Here is an 11,706-nt window from a genome sequence, read left to right as displayed (position 1 = left end):
TGAGAGGGGGAGAGAGGCGGCGGGAGGCAGGATGGGCTGGAGTGACGGGCGCGGACGTAACACGTCGTTGCGTAAAATGCGTTTAGTCTCCTCCCCTATCGCTTTTTTACCTCATCCATCCCTCCCTCCGTCTCTCTCCCCCTATCTCATCCCTCCCCCTATGTCTCTCCCTCCCCTTATCTCTTCCCCTACCTCTCCGCCATCCCTATCTCCCCCTCCTCATGTCTTTTCACCCCTTTTTTCCTCGTCACCGCATTTCCCTCACCCCACATCACCATCATCGCACTCGAGGGTGCTCCGGGGACTCGCACACCGACCCACCCTGTGACGCACCCAGCTTTTCAACCGGCGCGACCAGGGCTGGTCGTCGCGCGGAACCCTCACCCCCCTATAGTCCCCCCTCTCCCTTTTTCGGGAGGGTTGGACCACAGGGGCGCGGGTTCGTGAACCCCACACCCCCCTATAATCCCCCCTCGCCCCTTTTCGGGGCTGCTGCGGGGTTCATTAGGGGATGATACGGAATTCTCGCGCGTATCTCTCCTCTCAATCGAGATCGAGGGGAGCATACCTGCATGGGGTCTCAAATTCGAACGGATGTGTATCCGTGCATACCTCGTTCCACAGCGTCAACAGTCACGCTATTTTGCGTTTTGTGTCCGGAGGTATGAATCGAACTCGGTACCCTGTTGACATGAAGCTAGCACGCTAGCAATACGCCAACACAGGCCACACCGAATCTGCTTTTTTTCGGCCTCATCACCTCTTAGTTTATTAAATCTAAATTTTATTTTTGTGCTAGTTACAATAAATAAATTCCACGCTTTCCATTTTTTGTACCGAGGTATGATTCGAACTCTGCACTCTTTGGGTACGAATCCATCACTCTACCAATTACGCCAACACAGGCCACACCGAATCTGCTTTTTTTCGGCCTCATGACCTCTTAGTTTATTAAATCTAAATTTTGTCTTTGTGCTATCTTACAATAAATTAATTCCTCAACGCGAACAGCACTACTTCTTTCCGTTTTTTGTCCTGATGTATGATTCGAACTCGGTACCTTTACGATACGAAGCCATCACTCTACCAATTACGCCAACACAGGCCATACAAATTCAATTTTTTTGGCCATATGACCTGTTAGTTTGTTTCGTTTAAAATATATAATATCACCTACTTTGTAACGGTTTATTAATGTGATCGTCGTGGCGTCGCGCGTTGGGAGGTGGGAGTCGCAGGAGAGGACAGGGTAGCAGGTTCGAGACGTGGTAAGGTAAGCAAGGTAAGAGTACATTAGTTCTTAACGTAGGTAAGTATTAGGTAAAGGTAGTGTAAGGTTATGGTAAGGTAGTGTAAAGTAAAATAGGAGATGGTAGGGTAAATATGGTAAGAATATGAATGTAATTAATGTAATAATTAAGCGAATAAAAATTAAGATATATTAATAATAATGAAGATATTCTTGTGCAAAAGAAGAAAATAACACAAGACTGAGAACTTGAATTTTTTTTCACAAGTTATAGTTAAGTAATTTTTTTTTATAAGTATAGATAAGTAAAACTTACCAATATTCAAAGTATAATAATTAAAATGAACTAATTAAGACTTTAAATAATAGTATAATAGATTAAAGTGATTGAAAAATGAGTGAAAAACCATAGATTAGTCTATTTAAAATGGCCAAATTTATAACTACATTAACAATATTAATCATCATAGAATTAGATTTCAACAATTATATTATATGAAATTTATTCAAAATATTAAATCCTCTTCGAAGAACGAATTAATGAGTATATTAATGTTTATGATAACATTAGCTTATCAGTTTATAGTACCTGCACCTGTACGGTGTGATTCTAATATATATAATACTGAAAATGGTGTGAAATGAAACACTCCAAATGAAGTTTAGTTAGTTTTATTCAAAACTCTTAATGTATCACAGTATTTAATAATACAATTATATTAATTTATTTTTACAATTGCAGTAATGAAAACGATATATATATATATATATATATATATATATATATATATATATATATATATATATATATGAGCCGTTCAGTGCACACATCGACTAACTCCGAAAGTCAGAAAGTGGAGAAAAGCGATAAAGTAATGTATATTGCATATAATGTATCCTGTTATAATATAAATTGAAAAATATATTTTAGAACGTATAAATACATATATAGCTTACATGTAACGTTATATGAGATTTATAACTATTAATAGTGAGAAAATAATTATCATTAGAGTTAAAGTTTTGATATGACTTGTGGAGTTAATCAAGTTTTCAACTTTTTTTAAACTTTAAACTTTTTTTAAAATTTGGATCTTCATTGCAGTCACACTTAAATTGTATATCGTTGGGTTTGGACCTTTCTATTCTAAATTCAGCGCATTTTAGGCCAATTTTCTGGGCACCCTGTGATGGTTACTTTTCTGTTACTGATTTATTGTTCTAAATAAATAAAAAATAGATAAAAACTCTTGGCTACAATATCGCTTTTTTCTTAAATGTTTTTATTATATTGTATCAACTATCTGGTAAAATTATGTCTCGATTTTTTTTCGCGCGTGACTCAATAATAACAAAATCTTGAGTTAATAGATTAATAACTATTTTCACCGACCAGAAATTTATTTTTAATTGAGTTAGCTCTTATTTCCGTACTTTGAACAAGTTTCAATAAACTTCAGGCAGTTTTAATATTCTTGTTTTGCCGGGTACACGAATTTTAGTATGTTATTTTTTCAAAGTTTGTAACGTCTTCGATGTCTTTTATAAAACTAGATGAATTTTTTTCGAGACCCACAACACCCTACAGTTCTGTGTTCTTATTCGTAATTCATGAATTTGAAACCCGAAATCCAACCCAACCAGAACATATACACTACAGAATGGAGTTAATCAAAATGTCTTCTGAAATAAATGACATGGATTCAGTAGTCGAACTAAATTTTCGTTTCACAGTGGCAATTTTTATTCTTTTGGAAAATTATTATAATCATAAAAAGTCATGATTATACCAAGTTCTTTCCCACTAATATCTCAGTTTTTTCAAAAAGTGGAGTTAGTCGATGTGTGCACTGAGCGGCTCATATATTAAAATGTATTGGGGTTGTTGGTAACGTGGTTCGTATTGACCTCCTAGTCAATACAGCCTTGCCGAGCGGTGGTTATAGTAATAGTAGGCTTCGGATTGCCTTGAGTTCTTTATTAAAATATTGGCTGAAATATCTTGTCACTTCTAAAGAACAACACTGATTGACTATTTTTAACGATACTTTATTAGCACGATATCGATATCGAATTTACGTTAATTGGCATATCAGCATTGCTCTTACACAATGCAGCATTATCGATCGCTATTACACAATAATATATATATACATATATATATATATATATATATATATATAATTATAGTATATATATATATATATATATATATATATATATTAATATTAACACATGGTGATGTTAAATTAAGTGATAGTTATAGCTAAGAAAAAGAGTGCACCATTTAAAGAAATAATAGAAAGTGTAATATTTAAACAAGAGAAAACATCGGTCCGACGTATTAAATGTTTAAAGCACTCGACTAACATAAGTGTTTGGAAAAAAGCAAAGTCCATTGTCAACGCGTTTCTACCGAATCGAAAAGCAAAGGTATATAGAGCTTAACCAAGATACGGCAAGATGGTTGCAAACACCCAAACAGTAAAGAAACTGTTTTGCACAATTGTCTACACTAAAGAGTGCACTTAATAAGTATCCCTATTGATAACACAAGAAATTTTTGTTATTAAGTTAGAAATGTTTAAATATCTTAGTAATTTACGTTACTAAATAATGTAATTTGGCCGTAAAGTGGCTCATAATTGAATTAAAACAACAAATTGAATTAAATACAATATATTTATTCATTATTTCATTAACATTTATGCACTTAACTAATCTATATATAATATGACAGTAGACACCTTCCCTGACGACAAGACGGTGGTAGTTACTTGGGACGACATAATTAGTAGTTCGAGTGATTGTTTCTGCTGGAGAACAAGTCTCGAGTAATTTGAGAGTTGAAGACTATTTGGCTTGAAGTTGTCGTTTACCCTATGAACAAAAACAATGAATTAGTAACAAGTCTCATAAAATATACTATAAAAAATAAATTACCTGATAAATCAATCAGCGCTGTCTTTCAAGCAACCTCAGCAAGACATTCATTGTAAAACTCAGCAAGTGGTTTTTATAATAACTGATCAAGTTAGTGAGGTTAGTCGTGTTAGTGATTTAGTAAGAGTTAAGTTAATCATGCATAATTATAGGCAGTTATTAAAAAAAAACACTTGCGAATCATTTACATGAATGAGTTCTCCAAACTCATGATGTTTTGAGCATCAGGAAAAATTTTGAAAATCTGCAAAAAAGAAATATTTTGGCAATGTTTGCATTTATACTGATTATGGATAAACACACACCTGATTAAATGTTCCTGGTGAAGGAGTCTGTGTGCAGAGCAGCAGAAGTTGAACGGACCTGAGAAAAAAAAGAAATATTTTGGCAATGTTTGCATTTATACTGATTATGGATCAACACGCACCTGATTAAATGTTCCTGGTGAAGGAGTCTGTGTGCAGAGCAGCAAAAGTTGAAAGAACCTGAGAAAAAAAAGAAATATTTTGGCAATGTTTGCATTTATACTGATTATGGATAAACACGCATCTGATTAAATGTTCCTGGTGAAGGAGTCTGTGTGCAGAGCAGCAGAAGTTGAAAGGACCTGAGAAAAAAAAATATTTTAGCAATGTTTGCATTTATACTGGTTATGGATAAACGCATACCTGATTAAATGTTCCTGGTGAAGGAGTCTGTGTGCAGAGCAGCAGAAGTTGAAAGGACCTGAGAAAAAAAAGAAATATTTCAGCAACGTTTCCATTTATACTGGTTATGGATAAACGCATACCTGATTAAATGTTCCTGGTGAAGGAGTCTGTGTGCAGAGCAGCAGAAGTTGAAAGGACCTGAAAAAAAAAAAAGAAATATTTTAGCAATGTTTGCATTCATACTGGTTATGGATAAACACATACCTGATTAAATGTTTCTAGAGAGATTCCTAGTAAAGTAGTCGGAATGAATATTCTTGCATTTTTGAATTGGCAGTTGAACCAGGATCTGGAATAAAAAAACATTAGAAATGTAAACATTGATGTTGTATAGAGAATTTATAAAAGTGTTTATGCGTTACCGAACAATCCATCGTGATGGGGTCTGTGTAGAGTTTGAATTTTCAATCTTGAATGAAAAAGATTTTATAAAAACAATGAAATAAAATAAAAAATTAACAGCATGTGAAAATAATGATAAGCTAAATTTTGATTTTTAGACACTTACTTGAACTTTCTTCTTAGTCCCCTTCAAAGAGCATTTATTTATAAGTCTTGAATAAGTTTGTATGGTCTTAAAAATGTCATTGTTTGATAAATCTCTAAGTTATTCATACTTTGAATGCTTTCCAAATATTTTGATCGTATCATTCCAGTTGACCGTTGTGTAATAATCACAGTGTCCGATCAAATATGCCTAAAAAACAAATTATTAAGTTACAAATCAGTAGATCTAGTAAAGAATAAATAAAGTATATACATATAATACAAATATAATTGGTTAATAAAATAAAATAAATGTAAATTGAATTTTCACTCGATACTACTTGGCCATTCGATACTTAACAATTTATTTGATATGATACGTTGTGGTTTTCATGTGATTTCGTCTTGATGCCCAGAAATATAGTTCTGGGAATTTTCTAGCTGTTTAATAATCGCACTTGGTTTTATATGAAATGCATTAACATGAATTCAAAATAATAAAAATTGAAATGTAATGTAATACTTCAAATCCACATTGCATAGACTTAAAAGATTCAAACGACCACATTATATTTTAGTAGTAGTAGAATGGATTAGTGTTTGTTAGTATTTGTTAGTATTATTAGTAGTATTTGTTAGTAGTATTATTATTGAAGTGAGTTAAAAGATAGTAATGATTTAAATAACACTTAGAATTTAACAATTTGTACAGATACTCACGAAAGTCTCGATGATAAAAGTAAACATGAACTACTAGTTCAGATTTACTTTCACTTTGTGTCTTCCAATTAGAGCAAAAACTTTGAAAAATAGTATTTTATATTTGTATAAACAATAGTGAATATAAAATAAATTATATTATTCCCGAAAGTCTCAGGACCGAGTCCAAAATATTCACAAATCACAATCACTTTTCGAATATATTGCACAAGGCCAACTAAACAGTTTTATTTAACAGTAGACATTATGAAATAAAATATATCCGGTGTCTATGACACTAATAAGACTTGAACAAAGTATGACGCAACACTGTCGAACACGAAATAAAATCCTAGTGAATCCGCAAAGCGAAATGTACTTAGCACTAGTACAACATACCAAATTATATTCCAGACAGCAAATGGCAAGAGGCCCTCTGTATTCCACGATGTTTTTTCGACCAACTCCGATGAGAAAATGATTTTATGCAATGACATTCCACAGACTGGCATAAACCATAGATATGCAAAAAGAACTTGTAGATGTGCGACTACGGAGCGTGCGAAGATGGCGCTGCATGTACCCGAGCGCCTCTTTGTTCGAAAATCCAACTAAGATTTGTTGGAATCTTTATTTTAACAACAGTAAAACCATTATAATTTAAATAAAATAATATTTCTTCATATTTATATTGATACTGAATTTTTTTAAAGTAAGTACTCTATTAATTTACACTGCAAGTATTTTAAAAGTTGTTAAAAACTTATATAACTAAAAAAAATTTTTGGTTTTGAAGTGATATCTAAAGAATGAAAATACATTTTTAAATATACTGACAAACTTTCTCTATTTTATTTACATTCATATAAGATAACAATTTTATTTTTACTCAAGTCAGTCTTACCGTACACAATTTTTAAAATTTAAATTGATATACAAAAATGATCCAAGAGAGATCTTTAGAATCAAACATCAAATTTATTTAGGCATACCACAAATCTCATTTCTAAGTTAAATATTTAATAAATCTATTATATCTTATTCTGGTACAAACACTACGTCCTGAAGAGCTCATTGAATCAATATTACATAATTACATAATTTAACAACTACATCTATATATATATATATATATATATATATATATATATATATATACTAATTATTAATGGCCCACCACGGATATCTCATAAACAAATAAAATTAGATTTTTTTTAACAATTATATTTGATAGTAGATAGTAGAGGGCGAAAAATGTATAAATTCATAACCAGCCATCACCTTTATTCTTATGACTGCAATAAAAAGGACCAGCTGAACCTTTACTTTGGCAAAGGTGTAAGCAATAAAATAGTGAAGTTTTAAAAAAAGCAATTTTACAAGAGATTAAATTGAAGAAATTGTTATTCCGGCTCTTCTGATGAATATTTCTGACCAATAGCAGGTCAATGTAATATACTGTGTTGTCTTTGTAACAAATGTACCCACAGAATTAATATTTTGCATTGGTTCAATAATGTAGCGTAAAATGCCTTTAAAATTAGGAGAAATTGCATCTGTTCGCCGCCTGGTTGTTCCACTTTACCCCGTATGTGAGGTAAAATGGGTCAGCAGATACCAAATGTTTAAAAAATAGTAAAAAATATAATATTTATATAATTAGGAGATATGTACGTATGTATGTAAGTTTTTCTGAACATAGTTCGATAGATGCTTCTTTGATGTATGTTATTGGGTTTAGACAGTATAATTAATATATATATATATATATATAAATATATATATATATATAAAGCAACTTTATAAAAAAAATACTTTATCTGTATAATATAAATGTATATTAAAATCTTTGGAATAATATCAAATATAACAAAAACAAACCATTATATATATAATTATATATTTATGTATAAAATATAACCTTAACTGTATTATAAATATTATTTTATTGTTGATAAAAATTCGGTGGCAATTTATTCAACACAGAATTTGCAAACACAATTTGTTTATGTAAGTATATGACAAATGCATGTATTAAAATCTAACTTATTACCACATTTTTATTTTCAGGTGAAAATCAGAATACAATATGTTATATCCGAGATGTATTTCTTTATCAAGTATGTGGCATGAAAATAGCATAGATTCACACCACATTCAATTTGAAGCAAAAATGCATTTGCATGCATTATAGTAAAAGACTTTTCAAAGCTGCATTTAATTAACAAATTGGTGAGTCGTATTGAGTATTTGAAATAATTTGATCAAAACCAACAATCGTGTTATCCACAAATAAAAATGTACATGTACCAACTAGTCTCAAAATACTTTGTTAAAAAATCCGTGGGTAGAACATAGAATCTTTGAACATTTGAAAATATAAAACGGCCAAAACTTTGTTTAAAAAACCATGGATATAGGGTGGTCCTTAATATATATATTTTTGAATTTCAACAATAGTTATTAATATTATTATTAACAATTATTAATAATTTTATATTTATATTTACAGCAATTTTTATTTTCATTCAATTAATTCAATATTTTTCTATAGAATCAATAATTTTTATAATTGTACCATATTCTGTAGGACTTTAATGGTTTAGTATGTTCATTAAGACCAAGTACTCTATCGTTATACCAAGTAAATCGTCTAATTTGAATTTTAACAAAGGTCAAAAAAACTACTCATTTTCTCTTGATGAATTTTTAAAATTAAACTACTTGTCTTAAGCCGATTTTTAATAAGTTCTATAAGACAATGATATATATCGCAAATAAAAGTTCCATTAAAATCGGCTTAAATTTTTTTATCAACTGTTGATTACAAGAAAACGGCTGGGCAGATTTTCACCTAAAACTAATCAGTATCATCCCCAACTAACATCTTTCGCACAGTTTTCCAAAAGTGAACGAAAAGTTTAACACTTTTTTTCAAATTACAAACAACGCCGGTTCTGACACATCCATCGTCATCAAACGGTTCTTCATTGGCTTGAGTACTATTCCAATATCCCTACAAAATATTCTTCTAAATTATAATTTGTAATGGGTTAAATTATTTAAAAAGTTATTTACCTTAGCTTTAAATGGTTGATTTATGCATACTTCTCCTGTCTCGAGTCGGGAAAGAATTTTTTCATCATTTGAACTCACGATCTACAAAAAATCATATTGAAATAACTGAGTTATTCTTGATTTCAATATGTAATCTATAGTACTTAATTTTTCATACTTTAGCGTGATAGCCTTTATGTAAATGTCCTACAGAGTTTGGCTTTAATATTTTATCAATGTTCATTGAAATTCCACCAACCTCGGTTTGGCCATAATTCATTCAGATGAATCTACAATAAGCATACTGAAAAAATGCGGTAAAAATAAATAAATTATATTTAACATTTAACAGTACCCATTTTTTAAATATTTGTTGACATCTTGAATAAGTTTAAAGGGCACAGATCCGCCTCCGACCCATATCCTTTTAATGATTGACAAATCAGCAGTACTTAAATGTGGATGGCGTGCTATTTTTCCAAAAAATATTTGCGAAAGAGCCACAGTTGTCAGCTAAAAGTAAAATATTACTCTCCCGGTCATCATTATACATATTATCAAAGTTTGTTTTTATTTTTATTAAAAAAAACATACTTTTTAAATTTAATACCTAGCCGTTTTCCCCTAACCACAACATTTCCATGTAAAGAGTAATTAAGCTCTACTTTTATAAACATCAAACAACATGAGAATTACTCATATCTTCAAAATGTATAAATTATTTAACTATATAATTAATTCAATAATATGCAAATTTATGTTTACTACGCCAAAAACTTAAAAAAAAACTAAAGTGCTGAAACGATTTGAGGGGGGTGCCTGCTTTAGAGGCTTAAAAAATCGTTTTTTTGCAATAATGTCTTCCAAAACCAGCCAAGAATATATCCCTAAAATTTCAGAAACAAATTCAAATTATTTTCGAAATTACAGAAGAAATAGTGAGCAAGAGTCAAGCATGTATACGAGCGGAACGAAAACTTCGACGCGATTTTTAATTTTTTCGATTCTTCCTAATTAGCGGGAAAGAGAGGAAAACAAAACATCCTATCGAAACGAGACAAAATTCATTGTATTCAGGATTAAATTTTATTTTATTTGAACCTAAAAAAACTTGCAAAAAATTGGTGAATTTCTTTCTTTTTTATTTTTAAGGTTCAATAAAATCTATACTTGCAAAAAATTGGTGAATTTCTCTTTTTATTTTTAAGGTTCAATTAAAATCTATACTATTGAAAATATATATTTGTTTTGAATTTTTGTTTCGAATGGAAATTGTGACCTGGCTGACCTGCATCTTTCCTGCCAAATGACACCTGCACGCCAGTGGTGTGTACTAATTTTGGTATTATCCTATATCCACGGATTTTTTAACAAAGTTTTGTCGTTTTATTTTTATGAAATATTCAAAAATAATTTTAACATAGTTTTTGCCGTTTTATTTTTATAAAATATTCAAAGATATCACGGGTTTTTTATACTTTTTTTAACCGCATTTCACTCAATTTGAAAATACCAAGTTAAAACCATGGACTACTATCCATGCTTTGTGTTATACATATTTCACTCAACTTGAATACAGTAAATATCAGGTTCAAACCAGTTTTATACCTTTTCACCATGGTTTTTTAATAGCCTTAGTCCGTTTTCAAAGGTTAATATTTTATATAACGTGATTGGCCACTTTCGATGAAGGTGTACCTGTGCTGTAAATAATTTCATAAAACTATGGAACAACAAAATAAAACATATTTGTAAAATGTGTTGTATTTTATACTTCAAATGGTTTTAGATACAATTTAACATATAGAAATATTTTGAACAAAATATTCACACTTTATACAAAAATTATATTTATGGTAAAATGTCTTTTATACAAATTTAATGTGCTGATGGTTCTTTAGATAATTATTAAAATTAAAATTAAAATCTTATGATACATTCACTCTTTGTGAATAACATAATTATCTTACCTCGAGATGATGTAATTTGCAACACATCTGATTTTGTACAATAATGATTGGTCAATTCAAAATTCAAGTTTAATAATATAATAAAAATAAAATAATTATATTTACTGATTTGTTTGGATCATGAATACTCTTTGCAGGTTATATATTAGTGATGTAATAATGTTGCAATTTGGATGAGTACTTTGAGTTGCCCTAATAGATAAGAAGATTAAAAAGGGAGGAGAGGTTTGAGAAAAAATCACGAAATATCATAACGGGGCGGCTAGTAAAATATCACGTGTATTTATTTTTTACCTGAATTAAAAAAAAATCTTTAACACGTGATATTGGAGGGGAAAGGGTGTTAATTTTAAATATCATTGCGTATAACAAAGGTAAAGAAGGGATCCAAAATGTTTGGAAACGCGATCACGTGATTAATAGGTGCCCCCTAAGATAAAAAAATAATAAAAAATGGAAAAATAAAAATACAAAAAATAAATAAAACAAGAGAAGAAAAAAGAAAGTAGAATATTTTCAACAATATAAATAAAAATGTCTGATTGCGAGAAAAATCTAATACGGAGAGAAAAAATAATATGTTCAATATTGA

At 30.4% G+C, this 11,706-nt stretch overlaps 1 long non-coding RNA gene across 1 annotated transcript; it reads right to left on the bottom strand.

The window, feature by feature from the left end:
* Positions 1-4,739: 4,739 nt before the first annotated feature.
* Positions 4,740-5,595, bottom strand: LOC113373067. The gene is made up of 6 exons (XR_003366844.1): positions 5,411-5,595; positions 5,265-5,311; positions 5,107-5,191; positions 4,983-5,040; positions 4,861-4,918; positions 4,740-4,799 (listed from the first exon to the last, which is right to left on the bottom strand). It is a non-coding gene; the product is annotated as an uncharacterized LOC113373067 (long non-coding RNA).
* Between the last annotated feature and the right edge of the window lie 6,111 nt (positions 5,596-11,706).

Source organism: Ctenocephalides felis, unplaced genomic scaffold, assembly GCF_003426905.1.
Source record: "Ctenocephalides felis isolate EL2017-DRISC unplaced genomic scaffold, ASM342690v1 CF-g0.4_SCAFFOLD_01604, whole genome shotgun sequence".
Lineage (NCBI taxonomy): Eukaryota > Metazoa > Arthropoda > Insecta > Siphonaptera > Pulicidae > Ctenocephalides > Ctenocephalides felis.
The sequence above is the reverse complement of the archived record's forward strand: the minus strand, read 5'-3'. Positions and strand labels throughout refer to the sequence as shown.